This window comes from Cynoglossus semilaevis, chromosome 16, assembly GCF_000523025.1.
Source record: "Cynoglossus semilaevis isolate Cse_v1.0 chromosome 16, Cse_v1.0, whole genome shotgun sequence".
Lineage (NCBI taxonomy): Eukaryota > Metazoa > Chordata > Actinopteri > Pleuronectiformes > Cynoglossidae > Cynoglossus > Cynoglossus semilaevis.
Genome location: NC_024322.1, coordinates 1,314,058 through 1,334,770, shown reverse-complemented (window position 1 = coordinate 1,334,770; position 20,713 = coordinate 1,314,058).

Here is a 20,713-nt window from a genome sequence, read left to right as displayed (position 1 = left end):
ATCCATCCATCCATCTATCTATCCATCCATCCATCCATCCATCTATCTATCCATCCATCCATCTATCCATCCATCCATCTAAATCTAAATCTAAATCTAAATCTAAATATAAATACAAATACAAATATAAATATATAGACAAATGGTGGCGCTTTGGCCCAGAGGCAATCTCTCTCTGTCAAAAAAATATATCTATACCTAAATATATTATATAGATACCGCTGTATATCTTTATATGTACAGTATATCTGGACCTATACACACACATATATATATATATATACATATAATAGTCAACAAGAACTAGTTGACAAGTGAAGATCCAAGATCCAAGATCCAAGATTGAATCCCGGTTAGGGCAGTTGGTGCCTTCCAGTGGACTCACCACCCACAGGAAGGTTCAGGGGGGTTGGTACGGTGCAGTGTGATTGGTTGGCGGGCGTGGAGACTGCTGCCCCCGCGACCCGGTAACGGATAAGCGGATGAAAATGGATGTATGGATGGACCTCCAAAGTTTAAATACTCTTGGGTAAGTGTAAAGTGTAACATCAGTAAGCATCAAAAAACATCTGTGAATTAATTACTGTATGTATTTCAGCATTATAAACCTTGCTCGTAGGAATATCAAGGACAGGATTCAAGTTTGTCATATAAACAGCGAAAACATCGGTTCCACAATGCAGTCAAAATCTCACTTGGCTTTTCTCCCTCGTGACAAGCATATGAGACGAAAATCATAACACTGAAGTTAGAAAATAAAAAATGGTCACTTTAAAGAAATGCGATACCGCACCAAAACAGCAGCGAGGGCAAAGAAAAGTTTCATTAAGATGGAGACAGAAGACGAATGACCATCGGCCTTGTGCTGTGTTGAAATAAAACAGTAGTGTGGCACAGGACAAACATTCCAACCCTGAGCTGCGCTTTATGAAGGATCGTTGGAAAAAAAAAAAAAGACATCACTGTGGGAAAATTACTTTCTCAGTTTCTGCGGTGAAACGTAAACTATTTAAGAAGATTTAAAGTCTCCTAACTTTTAGAATGCAAACATCAACCTCACTCACTTCTGGAATCAAGGAACCAAAGTTACCACAGTGATTCCAGACCTGATTCGGGAGTGAGCCGAAAAACACAAACAAACAGAGAAAGAGGTATGAACCTAGAAACACGGGTCAGCTGCTTTTCTTGAAAACAAACTGTGTGGCTGAATTTAGCTGCCGTGACCCAGGCTTGACCATGTACTGACCAAGGCTGCGGTCTCCGGCTGTCTCTCTTGGATCCTCACTGATGACTCTGAACTCGGAGCCGCTGCTCTGACTAAATGCAGGCGCTGCATTACGGCGTTTCACAGAGCAACTGCAAGAAGAAGAAAAAAAAAAAAAACGCTTTCTCAGCACTGCAGAAAAGCAGCAGGCGGCGTTTGCGCAACAGCCAATTCAAAGAGCAATTATGTTCTTTCCTCCCAAAAACATCGTCTCCGAGGACGTCCAGTGTCCACACACTGGCTCCTCTCACTGGATGCAGCTCGGACTCTAAATCACACGGTCCTCGCAGGATAATTGCAATGGGAGTTCTCTGCGGTTGCCATCTCGCCATAACTCTTTAAATATTCTATACAAATGTGTTGTCTTTTTTTTTTTTGGTCCTAGAAACATTCACGATAAGACGATGGAAGAAGATGGCGAGATTTTCATTTCGTACCTCGTACAAGAGGGAACCTGTGAATGAGCGCAGCTTGCGGGGAACGATTCGTAATTAATAGTTATGACAAGAACATTTGGAGATCGCTTCAGTTTTTGTAAAGGCTGTGAATTGGATGAAATAAGGTTAGTCAGATGTCGGTCACCATCCATCCATATATCCATTTTCATCATGGGGGCAGCAGTCTCCATGACCTTCTATCCCTGAACCTTCCTGCAGGTGGTGAGTCCACTGGAAGGTACCAACCGCCCTAACCGGGATTCGATCTTGCCCAGGAGGTGAAACCTGGGGTTCCACACCAACGACAGAGACATTGCCTCTGGGCTAAAGCGCACGTGGTCACCCTTACCAGAAATCTGGAAAGTGGAATCATTCGATTGCATCTCTATATACTGGGTCAGTAAGTTGCCAAAAAACATAGCAATTATTAGCTTGAAAGCTAATTAAAAAGTATGGTTAAATTGAGCTAATAATCAAGCTGTAGGTTGTATGTTTTAAAAAAAACCCAAACCCACAAAGTACCAAAACTAATATTGGAATCGAAAAGATCGAAAATTGCCAAAAAAGGAAAAGGTATCATATCGAATCAAAAATTCAGTTATCGTCCCGTCACGAATGTGTTTGGAGTGTTCTATTTTGGTTTGCTCTCTTTTTGTCTCAGTGTTTCGTTAAATACCAGATGATATGGTAACAGTGATGATCAGGGAAAAAGGAACCAGGCACCATGGACAAGTAGAACTGAAGAATGGGACAATAAAAAGTCAGCGGGAAAGTGCAACGCCCTCGAATTACGATGGTGTTATTCTACATTCACACAACAACCCTCTACAAACAGAGACGCACACACGCAGATAGCAAACATGCAGAGCGGTTTTAGTGTTTTGTGAGTGTCTCACATAGACATCACCCTAAACCAGGGGTTTTCATAGTTTAACGACATGGGCCTCCCTCGTAAAACAGCTGCACTACACCCCGTAAATACACAAAAGTACCTACGGAAATAGGTGCAAGTATCACTATAATAATTATTATTCGAGTTTTTTCGAGTTGCAAACACTTTCATTTCTGCTTATGTTTTCTATAAAAACAGTAACAAAACATTTTAACTAAAGTTGTCACGGCATTCCATCAGTTTTCTAAGAGTGATTGTTCTTTCTCACTTTATAGCAAAAGCATCCATTCCTTCTCATGTAGGTTGATAAGTTCAAAATCCTACAGTGTTTTCAGCCCAGAAAATAAGGATGGGGTTTTTTTTTTTGTCCAAATGAAGAGTGACAAACCACTGTGTGGTTTGGTTAGGTCAGTACTACTCAAACACTGGGACAGGCCCCCTGGTGGGGGATGGGGGTGGGGCGCAGTGAGGTGCTGGCGCTGGACAGAAGTGGACCAATGCTGTGATGCTTGAATGATAACAAGCCTCCAGTCACTAGGTGGCAGCAACTCATACAGTGGTTTGTACTGATAAAAATATACATGTTATCAGGTTCTCAATAGCATTTCAATTCGTGGGGGTTGAAAAGATTTCTGTACCCACGGGGGGGGGCATGACGGAAAATAATTGAGAACCACTGGGTTGGTTAGATTTAGGAAGACATGTAATGGACAGAGACAAAAGTGTCCAAAGTTGTTGCTCTTGAAAAATCGCTAAATATTCCCTGTTCTGCAGTCAACTGTTTTCCTGAACTTCTTTGTACTCGGATGTAAAAACAGCTCTTCTTTTTCCTAATTCGTTGCCTCTCCTGAAGTGCTGACTGTCAGGGGAGATGTGTTTCACCTCCGATAATCAGGATCCCTATTGGTCCAATATTGGTCACAGTTTCCATCCGGTCGGATACCTAGGCTTAAATGATCAACTAAACTTTGAGCGACATGCCGTGAACAGGAACACTATCATTTTAGCCAAAATAGCTAGCAGCATGATGGAGGACACAAGGTATTGGACTGGTATCGGTATCAAGTACTATACTGCAAGTTGCGATATCTGTATCGGTATGGGAGATTAAAAGGTTGCATCAAGCCATCCCTTGCAAATTGTCCCCGAAAGTCAAAGGACTTGTTTTTCCCAAAAAAGGTCTCCACAACAATAGCTATGTATGCAGGACATCGTTTAGACACACTCATACACACACACACACAGATTATAGATGATTGTCTATGAGCAAGTGTCTCCTGGCCTCAGAGTCTTCTCACCAGAGACTCATCAGTGCGCTAAATCCGTCCATGGCTTGAGATGTTTGTACCTTAGTCAACCTTCGGAGTCAGTTCCTGCTCATGATGATGCATCATTCTCCACCTCTGTCTGCAGCACATGCCAAAATCGTGGTAACCAGAGTCGGATATTAGCAGGACACCAAAGTAAGACGTCTAAAAAACAGTCCTCGAGTTTGACCTTAAAATTCTAACTTCTTACAAATGCAGGGTCGTCTCGCATCATGTTTCCCAGGAGTTTACAGATAATGTCTATTGACTTGGGTCGCGAAGGTTATAACTTAATTTCAAAAAAAAAAAAAAAAGTTTGACGACAAAGGGGACAGTGAGGCTTAAGTACGGTTCCGTGGTCCTGCTTGACCACAAGTCTGTCACGATTGAACGAACTCGTTTGTTGTAAAGCTCAGAGATAGCGAGGACAAAGTTCCGCGAGGGTAGCTGGTTTCTCCTGTACAGCGTGCTGATCATTTTGCGACTTCAGGACTCAGCGACTTTAGCTCTGTAAGTTTTTCAGAGCACGTCTTGCTGTTCAATGTCGCTGTACCTCAAACCAAAATATCACCATACAACAGGAGTAGCTTTTATCTTTTTGCCACCAACTTAGCTCGCTCGTGTTTCTCTTCCGCGTCCATGTTGGTCACTGCCGTCTGCTGTAAAAGCCGAGTAGTCATGTGACCATACCTGCGGCTGCTTACAGCGTGTTGACGTGGCTCTTCATTTGTTTACACTAAATCGCAAATCGCTGTTTTACATGCGGTTATCGCAAAGCGTGAAATCGCGATGGCAATTATGATAGCAATTATATATATATTTTTTATACATAAACGTGTGTGACAGCCTCAGCATGACAGCTGCATAATCTGTGTAGACCTGACAGTTTGCGCCTGTTATCAAGCTGCTTTTGAGCTCAAGCTAGCATGTAGCTAGCTAGCGCAAAATGGACATGTTTTTGACAGCACTGAAAACGTGTTTCCTAATCATTTTCTTATGCAAAACAATTGTTAAGTAAGAAAATACATTCTAAAAGTCGACATTTCTTTACACAATTTTGTAGCTTTGTTTTTGGGTTTGCAAAGAGTGTCCCAGGCTAGATGTTAATGTGGTTTGGGGGTCGTTGGCATGGAAACATTTGGGAATTTCTGCTTTAAGTTGTAAGTGCTGTTGCATTCTGGTCTTCTGACATAGCATTTGTCAAGAGGTTTGGGTTTTTTTTTTCTCAAATAGAATTTCTCTCCTTGAGGTGTTTAGCATCAACACAAACAGAATTTCTCTGCTTGAGGTGTTTAGCATCAACACAAACACATTTGCAACACAGGTATGATTTTGTTTTCATGTTTTAGTGTCAACAATGCATCACATTAAATGCCTAGCCAATAAGCTAACCTAAAAACCACACATTATTGCACAAAAAAAAAAAATCTTCACTGCTTCCACGGCAACAGCGGAATAGAACCACTAGCAGCCGATCTGTACCTCCATTCCTAAATCTGCAGCACGAGCACGTATGAACGCAAAACAATTTCCATGAATTTTCTTTTCTTCTCAAATTCACCGTGCATCCGTGACTGAAAAGTCACAAAAGAGTTCTGTTCAACCACAGGAGGAAGTGCGAGGAAATTGCATGTGTAGTTACCCGTGGGTGTTTTCAGCCTCATCATTCTGAGAAGAAGCTGCAGATGTGAGGTTTTACTTTCGCCCTCATTCACATCTCTCCTGTGACACAGATTTTTATCAGTCAGTCGCTCTGGCAGCCCCGCAGCTCTCAACAAAGCTGTACCTGGAACGTTTAAAATTCCATGTGATCATTCACCTTTTAACTTCAAAAAGCTCAGCTCTCAGCTACCCCTAGCGAAGGCCTTCCAGAAAACTTCTATTTCATCTCATGAGCAGGAGCCACTGCTGCGTAACAGCCTCTAGATTTGGGCCACAGAAACAAATTCCAATTTGATCTTCTTGAACTATATGATCCAACTAGCACCAAACCAAAAACTCCTTCTATGCTGATGATGATTTTCCCTCTAGAATTCGATGCAGGTGAGTGAAAGCTTTAAATCTCAATCTATCGGTTGACACAGCAATAAAAGTGTCAGATACACTTAAAAGATTACTTGATTTAGGACCCGATCTTCTCTGTCAGCCATTGACTGAAGACAATAAATATCCATCTACTCTATGACATGAGTGAAGTTTCAACATCCAAATTTCTCAGGGTGGTTTTCCCTCTGATGGAACACAGGCTTTCACTTGACTCTGCGGTAAAATAATAAAACTTAAGCACCCTGGGCATTGTGGAAGACGAAAGCCGCGAATGACCTTCTGTAAACATCCAGCCGATCTGGGACGCGTCAGAGGGCCGGGGGACAAGAGCAGCTTGTGAAACAAGCGATAGACACAGGGTACGGCTGTGACAGCTGAACTGTGTCCCTCCGGTACAAACCTGTATTTAAACAAAGCGAGATGATGCGGTCGGCAATGACGGCCTCAGATTCATCATCAGGAGGTATTATTATTATTATCATCATCCAGGTTCCACTCACACTGTTTGTGTGTGTGTGTGTGTTTCTGGGTTGACTACAGGGAACAGAGTGACTGGGAAACCATAGCGAGCCGGGCCCACTCCCACGGTGGAAAGAATGATTCTGAAAAAGACAGGACTGACCAAACAGATGTTTGACTGAGGTGAGACACTGGGCAGTTTGTGTGTGTGTGTGTGTGTAAAGTTGTGCACTCATTTAACTGTGAGAATCAGATTGCATATCATGATATGCAGATGACTGTACGCTACGCTCCAAAACCATCTTTAAGCAGGTGATCAGGGTTTCAAAGGTAAAGATTTACTTCTTAGGTGTTTTAAACTTGGATTATGGGTAATAAATTATGTAACAGTTTTGATTTGGTACGATACTCATTACCTTTTTTTTCCTATACCGATACCAATATCGATTTAAACTTGGATTATGGGTAATAGATTATGTAACAGTGATGGGTGGAACCGGACTTTTTGATTTGATATGATACTCATTACCTTTTTTTCCTATACCGATACCAATATCGATACATTTTAACCGAGTATAAAGCGTCAAATACTGACTATTTAGAATTTTTAATATGTAATAATATCATAACATTAACATTAATCTCGACAAATTTTCCAATTTTTAATATGTATTTTTCATAACATTAACATTAATCTCGACAAATTACATTATTTTATTTTTACTGTAACCAAAATAGTTTGATTGCTACCCTTAAGGGACAAAGATGACTAGGGGAAATTGACCACATGGAGTCACTGTTTCTGCTGGTCAGTGGTCATGTGACGTGAAAGGGATCAGTTCAACATTATATTAGGGAGAGGGTAGGAGTCGCAGTTTTGATAGTTTTGGGCCACGGCACACCACCGCACAAGAATCTCACAAAAAGTACGTAGTATGTGAATGAAATATAATAATATTCTAGTTTAAATTTACTAAAAAAAAAAGAAGTACTCCTGTTTAGTAGAAGACAACGCTAATATACTGGCAGGAATTGAAGAAAGACACTCACAAAGATCTTCTTCAACAGCTCTGATCTATCTTTTCTTAGTTTTAATAACCATCTGCTGCCACCTAGCGGAAGAGGATTTAATTGCTTTGCCTGTCACACATTGACTAGTAAAGAAAAATTATTTGCAATAAATACTAGTTTTGGGACATCGGAAAAAATTTTCGCGGCACGGCACAGTGGTTAGGAATCACTGCTTTATGAGCGTAATCGATACTCAAAAAGTACTGTACACATCAATATGTCAATACCACGGAATTGACACTCCCGTCACTATTACGTAGAAACATCTTTACCACTTCCACAAAGGTTGTTGTACTAAAATGCGTTCTTTTCTTGTCTTACTGAGACAATAATTGGACAAGGCTGGACGGAGAAGACCATACCGTGGTTGTCCTCACAACTTAGAGAAACACATGTCCGTGTAAATCAAGTGCATCAGAGTGACTGGGAACACCGAGACTAGAGCAGGAACCGTGTGCTAGCACTGGCTCACCATCAGTGAGGCCTCTGTGGAGAGTTTTGTTTGGTTCTCTTAGATGTGGTTCTTGTGTGTGTGTGTGTGTGTGTGTGTGTGTGTGTGTGTTCTCTGTCATGGTTCTTTTCTAATCAGGCCGACCACAGAGGAAACTGTTTATGATGTGTAGGTGTGGGTCCATGTGAGCTCTCGGTGGGTCTGAGTCCTGTGTTTGCAGGTGCAGATGAAAATGCCGTGCTTTATGACTGTGTGTGTGTGTGTGTTTTGGTGGATGTGTGTGTGTGTGAGTAAGTAAAGACTCTGTGAGAAGCTTGAGCAAGTGTTTTGCGTGAGAGTCCATCATTGCCTTCATGTGGTCAATGAATCTTGCCACAGTTAGCATAATTGGGTTTACAGTAACGCTACTGCCTACTTCTGGACTGGCTGGAGAACAAACACTTCACTGGAGCTGCATCAAACCAGAGTCCAAACGCTGAGCTGTGGGCTTTGGTGCCAGTTTGCCCCCAGGTATACACACAACACCAAGGAACACTTAAAAATAAAACTATTTTCATTTGGTTTTGGAATCAAGTCTCTTTTCACATGTGAACAGTACTGTGACACCAAAGCAAAGCTAAAAGTCAGAAAAAAAAAAGCGGAACGTCCAGAAAACCTGGGATGTCAATTTGTATTTAGCTAACCTAAAACTTCTTCTAATACAGGGGTCACCATCTATATTTCTCGGGGGGGCAAATATTTCTCATAAAATAAAATGAAATAAAAAATGTTGTCTAAAATTATTATTTGATGTTTATTCTGGAATACGGTCATTACTACAGCTGACAAGTCTTACTGTATATGTTGAACCTTTTGTCCAAGTATATGCTGTGTTTAAATTTTCTCTGGACTATTGACTATTTGCCCTTAAATTGAAACCGACGGAATTGAATCATTTTTGTGAGAGAATATTGGAAATGTTGATTGATTCACACAACCCCCGCTCTCTTCACAGTGATCAAACAAGTCACTTTCCAAAGAGTTGTGACTTTTTCCCCCTCCCTGGCGCCTTCCCTCGATCGATTTAGGTCTTTTTCTTCTAGACAGAGATGCAGAGGATAGACCCTTAAGTAGCTGGAGGTATTGGATACGACATACGGCTTTGGAATGATTTGGGATACCCCAGGAGTTTGGATTACTGGCTTTTTAGCCTTAGTCTTGGAAAGCCTTCCAAATGTCTTTTTGGACGCGCCGATGGATAAGACTATCCAAAATACACTGAAAACAGAATGAGTCATAATAGGCCATCCAACATGACGACAAGGTTATGGAGCCCAAAAACAACAAGTGTTGAGTTCTTGCAAATTTGTACCTTCAGGGGTGTGGGAAAGCTTTGATTTAGCTCTCAGGCTAATGCCTGATGGCACCATTTAGAAACTAGACAGATTTGGGAAAACAAAAAAACTGAATCCCCAGAAACATACGAGTTGGATCACATGTGCCAATGTGACAGTTTCAAAGTGTTTGATTTTAGCAAAAGACAAATCACGTAAGGCTGGCTTTTCAGGTTTTTCGTGATTATGGAAAAAAAGTCAGATTTTTGAGCGACAGATTCTCATCGATTAGCTACTTGACGCGCTTTGCCAAACGCCGAGCTGTTTTCAGTTAACTTTTCACTATGTTTGGCTAACAATCGACTTTCCGTTCCGTGGTCCATGGGGTTCGTTTGTCCCAAGAATTCAAGAGATTTAAAAATAACTTCAATCCCTTTTTGGCCAAACTTTGCATTTCTTTCTGGGTAGAGTTTTGTGTACTTTATATCTGAAAATTTTCGGCCTTTCTTTCTTCTGCATTTCTTTCTGGATAGAGTTTTGTGTACTTTATATCTGAAACGTATCGAGTCTGCACTTCGTCACTTTTGATTGATCCTGAAAATTACGGAAGCGGACATGAAAGAGAGTTTAAAATAAAACTTGACGTATCCTGTGTTTTCCCACGTTCTCACGAGCCCCAGTGCTGTCAGTGAGTTCATCACCCTGCCTGTGTGTAATTCCCAACAGCTGTTTGTGGGGGTTTAAATGCGTCTATGCATGAACGTAACCCTACGCGTATATCAAAGCTTGTGCATGTGTCATTCTCTCCCAGACTGACACAGCACACAGACAGACAGACACAGGATTGTTGGTTCCTGGATTCCGCTCTCTAATCTGGTGGTTTTCAGCAGACGCACTGACGGATGGATGCAGGGAAACCTCTCCCTTCATGTACATGACATATCTGTTTCCAATCAGTGCCAGGATTAGGCCAAATACATTAGAAACAAATACAAAATACCATCCCGCGTCTCAGGTGATGCGTCTCATCTCGCAACGTGCGTACGCCGCCTGTAACTCATAACTGCGGTCTTGCCGCCGGTTAATCCAGGAACAAGACCAGCATTTGGAGTTTGATCCCTTCCCCGAGATTGAGTGGATTCTGGTAAAGGATGTTTGGCAGAGGTGCACGAACTCATGTCAATAACACTGTGGGTGGAGGTTTTTACAGGCTCGCTCTTCTGCATCCTGTTGTATAATTGTGTGTGTGTGTGTGTGCGCATGAGTTTGTGTTACCTCCTTTGATCAGATTGCTGTTTTGCACAAATGTCAAGTTTACCAAATGTTACAGGTTTTTTTTTTTTTTTGGTGCATCTGCAGACAATTGTAGAAAATAAACAGTTTCCAAAGCATTTTCCTCGTCAACATGTGTTTCCGACTTGTCATAAAAGATTTTGTCAAACAATGTCCAAATTTCAGTCTGCAGGAGATTTTTTTTTTTTTCATTTTTTAACACCAGCAGCAGAGCTGTTTCGCTAACGTTCCTGTATTATACTGTTTTTACAATCCAGATATTTCATATTTCAAGTGCTCTTTGTCCGATTCCTTGCGCGCCTGCCACTTTACCACTTATGTATAATTTAATACATCTACAATTCAGCAAAAAAATATTGATTCTCTGACATGTAGACCAGGGTTTCCCAATAAGTAGATTGACATCTACCAGTAGATCGCAAAGGCGGAGCTGGTAGATCATGAAAATAAACAAATGGAATATTTATATAATTCTATATAGTGTACTATATATCAGAGGTGGGACCAAGTCATTGCTTTGCAAGTCACAAGTAAGTCTCAAGTCTTTGCACTCAAGTCCGAGTCAAGTCTCAAGTCAAGACAGGCAAAGTCCGAGTCGAGTCCAAGTCAGGACTGAAAAGTGTCAAGTCAAGTCCGAAGCGTCGTTTCTGTTTCGAGTCCTTTTAAACAAAATAATAATATATTTACACAGATCACTTTGGGTTTTGGAGAAAGTATCGAGACTTGTCGAGTCAAAGGGCTCAAGTCGAGTTGCAAGTCTCTTTACATTTTGTCAAGTCGAGTCTAGTCATCAAATTGATGACTCGAGTCTGACTCGGGTCCAAGTCATGTGACTCGAGTCCACACCTCTGCTATACAGGACTGTCTCAGAAAATTAGAATATTGTGATAAAGTTCATTATTTTCTTTAATGCAATTAAAAAAACAAAAATGCCATACATCCTGGATTCATTACAAATCAACTGAAATATTGCAAGCCTTTTATTATTTTAATATTGCTGATTATGGCTTAGAGCTTGAGAACAGCGGTCCCTCATTTATCGCGTGTTAACCCTCCGTGTACTGTTTACAACCCACCCTTTACTCTATTAATAACATGTATAGAGATATGTTATATCTCTATATGTCCAAACGTTCCACCTTATCAGCGATCGTCATCATTCTTCGTTGCCGTTCAGCCTTAGCACCAGCCTTGCAAGAAGTAGCACGTTTGGGACGCGTTGCAGGGGGTGAAAATTGGAAATTTAAGCGAAGTGCAACACAAAGAAACCACAAAAAAAAAAATCACGCACAGCGTAAACGCTCGTTGCGACAGCTAGAAGTGAACTGCCCGCGACAGAGAGATATTTTATATATACAGCTTTCAAAAATCTGCGAAGTCGTGAGTCCGCGAAAGAGGAACCGCGAAACAGCGAGGGACTACTGTAATACTTTTCCATACACGCATTTAATCGGTGCTCCGACATGATTGTATATATAAAGTAAGTACAGTTTGCAAGAGTGATTTAACATGTTCAGTGTGAGTAGATCACTTTAGCCTGGTCATTTGAATATTAGCTACAAGCCAAAAAAGTGTGGACACCTCTGTTCTAGAAAAAACAACATTAGAAATAACAGTCGTCATTGGGAGTTGGAATCCTTGTGAAGCCTAGCTGGACATTTCCCCATTTACAGTACCTTCTGCAAGACTATCACATACCTCCTAGAACTAAGTATCACTGTGTAGTTACTAACGTCTGATCCCGCTGAAAACGCAACTCAAACAGTCACTCATTTATTTGTAGTTATTAACATCTGATCCCGCTGAAAACGCAACTCAAACAGGGGAAGTGAATGAAAGCACACAAAAAAAAGAAAGAGAGCAAAAAAAAAAAGAAAAAGTATTGCATAAGGAAGAACAAGGGGAAATATTTACATAACGTCCAGCCCTCGGGAAAAATCCCATCATGCTGCTGTGATCAAAGTGACAAACCGCAAAATGTCGACATTATAAGTTCAGACGTTTCCTCAGTGCTGCACCTAATCACCTGTAATCATCCAGAGACACACTCATAGACACAGACATCTCCCAACTGTTTTTTCCTTGACAGTGGGTGTAATCAGATAGTAGTGGAAAAAACATATAGTAATGAGAACGGCAGTCTTTATTCTGTCAACATTTATATGCTGAAACTTTATGGGCTTTTGATTTAATTCTTTAAACTACAGGCTACGCTACTAAACTCTATTGTTTATGACATCTTGGAATGAAAAGTTGCTCTGGAGACGAGACTGAGACTAGTTACGAAGTCGGAGAAAACAGGACGCTGCTTCCTCTCCAGGAAGTGCAGCAGCAAGCTTTAGTCGGTTTAGGCAAAAATGTACCCATAGCCTCAAAGCCCCACCTGATCATGAGATGATGTTGTACATGAAGATGATGAGGAGCGTCACCGGTCGTTAGCATGTTTGGCTTCTCCATTGATTTTAATGTTAACGAGGAGACTGCGTAAGCTCGTAATGACTGGAAGAGCACTGTCGAATGTGATCCCAAAGATCCAAGGCGCTACGGTCATGAAGACATTCAGACTGGGTTATGGCTAACTGAAGATAATTATATATGGGCTACATATTCATACAACTGGCAATATTGTTTTCATCAAAGTTATGATCAGGGTTTTTGTTGTACGTTTTAATTCATGAGACTTTTTAAGTTGTCTCGCAACACAGGGAAAATCACTATTTACGTGACAGACTGTGGCATTATTAGAAACGAAAGGGATTGCACAATATTGATGAGGCCACAAACCTAGAGCGCCGCACAGGCCTCGACTTCCACATTGGTCTCTATTTGCTGCCGAAAAGTTATTTTCCACAAAATGTATTTGAGTTTTGCAGAAGACGCCGAGTTCGGTTTGGTTCTGAAATGTTTGACCATCTGCATTTTCACGCTCCTACCAGCTACCAGAGTTCGATGTCATCCGAGGTTGTTTCCATACGAAGAGAGAGAGAGAGAGAGACAAAGAAGACGAGCAGAGGGTCGTCGTCTTCTTTGCTCACCACAGGAGTAAATGAAAATCATCTGTCTCTAATCCAGGGTGGTTTTTACTGACAGAGTGTCTGAGTGTGTTTCCAGGAACATGACCTGCAACAACAACAGCCACCAGTCAACTCCCTGACTGTCTGTCTGTCTGCATACGTGTCTCTGTGTCCATCTGTGAATGGCACAGCTTCCAGCTCCCCCATAGAATCGCCACTCCAGATTTATCGGAGCAGACAAAAGATAACTCTGGTGGGACATTCACGTCCCGTAACAACTGCTGAAATCTGAACGGGAAAATGAGAGTTTCAGAAATGGCCTTAAGCTCTTGGCATCGCAGAAAATAAAACGTCTTTGGCAGTTGATTCCTAACTTCTCAAGCTTCCCAGTGTAAATAAAGTGTCACCTTAAAATTTGATTTATGTAAAAGGTTCAATGCCCAAAAAAACATTCCTGGAGCAAACAAAGTCACATTGAAAAAAATGTTCGGATTTCTGTGAAAGTTTTAACAACCGATAATATAAATATTTAGGAAGATGAAAAAAAAATCAAATTAACTGATTAATAACACAGTATGGGTCAGAAAGACCAGAGTTTGACACGGCGTCTGTAATTTTGTATTCCCAAACGTGCACAATCGTAACTTCTAGACTTTAAATTCTGGACTCCAATATCTAGCGTCCTTCAGATTCAAGGTATTTATCTGTAAGTGACAACGCTCTTTATTGACTCGATACAACCCGAACGATATCATGCAAGTCATTCTATCTCATAAACTGTAATTTGATCAAACATTCTTCATACTAAACTGTCGCGCCGTGAAGCACACGGACGTTTGAAGCTGTGTCGCTTTTGAAGAAAACACTTCACAGGCCTTCACGGTGAAGGCACACCGTGAGATCTTACATATGCAGGTCATAAAAGTGCTGCATGGAGCACAAAACCATGTGCGTGTGTGTTCTCAGATATGGATCTTATCTGATGCCCTGTAACAAACGCTGTCCCACTTTTGACGGTGCCTTACAGAAGTCGGTGACATTGATAATAATAATAGATAGGAGGAAAACCAGCGTGAGACCTTGCGCTCGTTTGCTCTGCTGCGTATCCTCAATGGCCTCTCTGTTCATCCTACTAAAAAGTCCGCCGTACGACCAGCAGTTAGACTGTCTCCATAATTCGTTGCACAATGCGAGGGATTGTCAAGATTATGAAGTTTTGATCCGACACAAACAACAGCCTTGGGGAGCAGCCATGACTGCTTCACCGCAAACCCACACAGCAATCAAACAATCAGCACATCAGTTGCATGAACAGTCAAACAAAGGAGAATCTGATGAGCTGACAAAATGGCCTGGGAGGCTAATGAGGTTTGTTACCAACCAGCCAATCCTTAAAAAACCCCCAAGAGACCAGAACTGAGACCACAAAGGCCCCCGGCAACACCTTATCAATACTGAGCTAAAATAAATGGTTACTCAGCCAAAGGTCCACTTCAATTTCACTTTTTAGTTGAATGTTGGTTGTCAGAAACATTTGGGTAAAAAAAAAAAGAAATATTTTCTATCCATGTAGTCTGTTCAATATACTCTTCTTTTTTGCCAGATCACGGCTCCATGGGTCAGGTTTGGCACCAGTTAGCCCAGTGGTGTCAAACTCATTTTTACATGAGCAAAAACAGTTCCCGTTGAAGGACGGGTTGTAACCGTAAGATGAATTTACTACCCCCATAAAGTAATAATACACGGTTTGGCAATTAATTGTTATTTGATAAGGTTGTAAAAGTGGGAAATTTTTCTTGTCTTTTTTTTTTATTAAGCTCCTGCCGGCGTCAGTTTGACAAGCGACTTATCCAAAGGTTGTTTTTTTTTGTTTGTTTTTTATTTGACTCAAGTTTAGGCCTGTTGTTAGAAACAACCCATCTGCATGATCTTTGCGTGAGGAGATTAAAAAAAACACTGTTGGAGATTAACAGATAATTATGCAAAAAAAAAAAAAAAAAAGTAATCTGTTGCAGTGAGGCGCATCATTGAGACAATCTCTCAAACTGTATCATAACAAAATTATATGTCGACATCCGGCACATTTAAAATCAGAGAAGCTACAAGAAGCCTTTAAACACTGTAGAATAATATATAAACATTTATATCTATTTATTTTGTACTGTCTTTTCCCTTTTTTCTTCATTTGCTTTGTTCAAAGTGTGTTTTATTAAAAACTTTAAAAAGGTTCTGTAGTAGCTCTGTTGACATTCTCTTATGTCCAGTCATTTGCTAAAATTGCATTTTTATCTCCCACACATTGTTCGTCCCCCGGCATCATCGGGCAAGTTCAAAGTGTAAATTCTCACACGATGACCTCACTCAGACCAGGCAAGGGCATTTGTTAAAGGTCCGACCAATCAGTGAAGAGAAGAGACTGACCCTAGACACGGCCCGATACAAACTCTCTTTTTGTTGCTCGCTCTCGCTCTTGTTTAACCCCTCATTTTGATCCTTTCATCTCAGAGAATAACGTCCATCCATCCATTTCCGTCCACTTATCTGTTACCGCATCGCGAGGGCAGCAGTCTCTATGACCGCCACCCAAATCACACGGCACCGAACCATCTCCCCTGTACCTTCCTGCGGGTGGTGAGTCCACTGGAAGGTACCAACCGCCCTATCCGGGATTCGAACTTGCTCAGGAGGTGAACCCTGGGGTTCCACACCAATGACAGAGACGTTGCCTCTGGGCCAAAGCACCACGTAAGAATAACGTGTAAAGCTATATATTTTTAGTGTATGTACTTAGACAATGTCACTGGGTTCATGTCAGGTCCGATAATCAACAAAAACTCAGTGAACCCATACTTGTTGCTGCGACCTGCGGAGTTTTACAGCAATGGGGAAACATTTAAACAACTTTATTTTAAAAACTACGCAGCTAACGCTACGTGCTAATGGCTACCTCCATGCCCTCTGACGACTCACAGTTCATAAAAGCACAGAAGAAAATTACTCGCATGCTGGAGGATATTCGCCGGCTCTCCGAGGAACTTCAGAGGAAAGACGCTCTACTGACCGGCTTCATAGACGTTGCCCAAAGGATTTTCTCGCTCTCATCGGTCCTCCGTGACACCTGCTCCACTCCCAACCTTGCATGGCCCAAGGGAGTTGCTCATGAACCGGAAACCGGACCTCAACCAGGACTGGCTCGCCAGGCCTCCCCTTCGGCTGTTTAACTGCTTTGATGCTCGTTGAACCCTTAGCATTGGTCTTTTAGTTTCCTTGAAAATATCGATGGGCCTTATTTCCATTTTTTAAAAGGAACTTAACTATATCTTCTACCGTGGAGCTTTGGCCTAAAGGGAACGTCTCCGTCATTGATGTGGAACCCCAGGGTTCAACTCCTGGGCAAGATCGAATCCCGGTTAGGGAGGTTGGTACCTTCCAGTGGACTCACCACCTGCAGGAAGGCTTGGGGGGGTTGGGACGGTGCAGTGTGATTGGGTGGGTCATGGAGACTGATGTCCCCGCGACCCGGTAACGGATAAGCTGATGAAAATGGATGGATGGACGGATGGATATCTTCTACCTCCACAAAGTGTTCACTTAAGGTTTATTTTTTTCCATTGCTGTTGTTAGGTTGCTTAAGTACAGTAATCGCTACAAGTGTTGAAAATGGGTGGATATCTTCTACCTCCACAAAGTATTCACTTAAGGTTTATTTTTTTCCCATTGCTGTTGGTAGGTTGCTTAAGTACAGTAATCGCTACGAGGTGAATGCAAATGAGTGAAATTTTATTTTTGGTTTGGAAAAAAAAAAAAAAAAAAAAAGCAAAGAAGCAAAAAGCAAGAAAAGACGAGACATTACGTCTGCTAAATGACTGATCATGCAGTCATTTACTGGGTCAACAGCTAAATAAGTAAAACAGACAGACGAATCAGGAGGTCCCCTTAATGCCGGACGGAAAAAATATATAAGAACACAAGACAGGGAAGAGACAGCGAGAGAGGAGGATAAAATCAGTACCAGATGAATGACATTCCAGCTCGGCTCAATTCTGGGTGTGTTGCTTGTTGTCGCTGGTGGTTTGGGAAGTCTGGGAGCCTCTGCTGATTTTGGTCTCATATGTTGACTTTGTCCTGGCACAACCCTTTTTGTCTGAGTCATTGACAGAGATTTTGCCTTAAATCGATGAAAAAAAAAAACAAAAAAACCTAAAGAACTCCTTGATCCTGCGGTTTATCTGTACTTCAGAGGATCTAAGGATCCAAGGACCTGGCCGGGATCCAATCCAGGTTACGATTTTTGTTGCAGGTGCAGGATTTGTGTTTGCCTGCCTTGCGCTCAGGTGTCCCAGCATTATGATAGAAGCGTTCTGATCCATGAGAAGCATATTTGTGAAATTGGGGGATTACTCCGTGAGCCGCGGCTCACAGAGAGGGGATTCCCTTTCTGCGTGCAGCACACACACGCGCATACTTGAGTGTGGTTGCCTGGGTGTGTGTGTATGTGTGTGTGTATGTGTGTTTTCCACCTCGATCAGTGTGACTTCAACCACAGTCGTCTCGGTTTTTCAGCCACTACCTCTGCCTCTGGGTGTAATTCCAGGTCTTATAATTGGCTGATCACAACCGCTTCAGGTCGAGGTATATAAGTAAAAGAAATCAACAATTAAAGGATATCGGGAGACCAATCAGAGTGTCCATGATGTAGGACAAACAACAAGATGTGGGTGGAGTGGAAGTGGATTAAGGTAATGCTGGGACATCAGTTAAAGTCGTCCGTACAACTCCGGTTACTCTGAGAATAGTCATTCAAGTTACGACTAAAATTTGTCAAAAGATAGTTAGGATACCGTAATTTACGGACTATTGAGCGCACCTGAATATCAGCCGCACCCACTAAATTTAAAAAGAAAAAAAATACTACGTACTTCTCTATAAACCGCAGGTTTTGTACTTAAATTAAAAAAGATATTTTTTCCGAACAGTGCCTTTAACAATGCTGGTTACACGTTAGCTCTTTCCTGCTTCGGCGCCCCGACCGTTGTTGGAATACACAGGGGAGACTTGGCCGAAGCTAACATTAGCTCCGGGGCTAACTCCCTTCACTTTGAGCTTGATCACAGCAGAGGTAAACAGAAACCAGTATAACCAAGTGACGCTTCAACATGACACCACACGCACATATACACAATCACAGACAGACATACGCTACTAGTATAACACACAGTAGCCTACCAAGTCATTGATCGCTAGCGGTATGAACTTCGTTAGCCCTGTAAAAATCCATAAATTAGCCGCATCATTGTTTAAGCTGCTGGGTTCAAAGCGACTGAAATGTACTAAGATTCCTGGGGCCTCCTTTAACATCATGCTTAAAAAAGGTCCTAAAATTCTGTCGTAGGAACGAAACTTTCAATGTGTGTAAGTACAAAAATAAAAAAAAATCAAACCGGAATTATCAAACATGTAAACACCGGTCGAACGCTCACTAGTAAGTAAAGAGTGATGATAAATCCCAACATGTTCATGCAATGTTAGGGTTATTTGCTTTCATAAACACCTCCAATTGACCATGTATGGTAGCAACAATCCCTTTAAGAATGCGGAAATAGATTTTTTTTTTTTCCCCTCCTTCACTGAACTCATGGCAAAAAGGGCACGGTCCTTGAAAACGCGTTCCCAGCAATAGTGCAAGTTAAGCCATGGAACTTGTATTTCAAGTTTTCTTTAGCTCGTCACACCAATCATTCAAAATGTCTGCTGAATTACTAATTGAGAATTTTACTAATAAGAGGAAACAGGGAAGGTGTAAAGTCGTGATACGTACGAGTGGTCAGAGCTATGCTAAAATTGACACGTTCCTAAGCACAAATCGATTAATACCATACTTTGTGTAAGAAAGTTCGTACCAGTGACGTGCGGTGAAGTTTATGGCTGGCGAGGCACTGACTCCTCTGGAGTCAGACTTACAATTGGAAGAACCGAAAAGAGCATCTTATTCCACTATTCATCCAACAGCATACACCTGGTAATGCTTCATATCCCATCAGCGTTCCTCTTTGAAAGACACTTCCACCAACACAAACGTATACACAGGAACACAAAGACACTTCCGCCAACACAAACGTATACACAGGAACATATTTGTCCTACAAAGGCCGTTTCTTTATACAAATGGACAGAGCACCCTTCTTGTGTCTTAGCAATTCAAATTGACTGTAAACAAATTAAAGTATAGAGATGAGTGCAGCACAAATTCAATTTTGACCTTCAGTAAAAAAAAAATTCAGAGTATTTTTCAAACTTTAAATTCTCTATTTTTTTTCCAAAGGTGGTCTATCACTTTGATAAGAAATATATATATATACACATATATACCCATATATACATACATATACATACATATACAGTATATACATATATATACATATATACATACATATTTACATATAAATGTATATACACATATATACACATATAAATATATATACACATATATACATATATACACAAATATATACACATATATATACACATATATACACACATATATATATTAGGCCAAAATTGTAGTTATCAAACACTCAATTTTTTTCTACTTACTCCCACAAAACAAAGCTAAATCGATAGACTTTTGCTAGTTTTCGACAACGCCATGTAGCAGAAAAACAAAAACTAAAAACCAGTTTCAGCCTTACCTTTACTCATAGATGAAGTCCATGGTTGTATCTCTCGGTTTCCCCCTCACCTTAGCATTGTGGACGCTAATGTTCAGTCTCCGTTGCTCATCCGATGCCGAATCGATCCTTGAATTTCCAAAAGTTCTTAATGAAATCCGGCTTTGAATGTGCGTGGCTGATGTTTCATGTCTGCTGAGGCTTCTTTGCAACATTTTCAGCTCACAGTAGCCCGAGTTAGTCCAGACGTTATCACAGGGTGAGAATCTTTTCGTTTGTACCACTCCATTTAAAAAGAACGACTGTTTTGTCCCGTGGTTTGAAGCTAACCTTTTAGCTCCGGCGTTGGTCTTCCGTCACTTCCATCATCTTCTGTCTGGACCGGAAGTCCAGTTTTAGGAACTACTTCCGTCTTAAAATACAATCCAAAGTGAGTCGGATCAGGCAGAGCATAGAAAACGCTGTTCTTCTCTTACTACTGGCTCTAGCTTGCGCCGA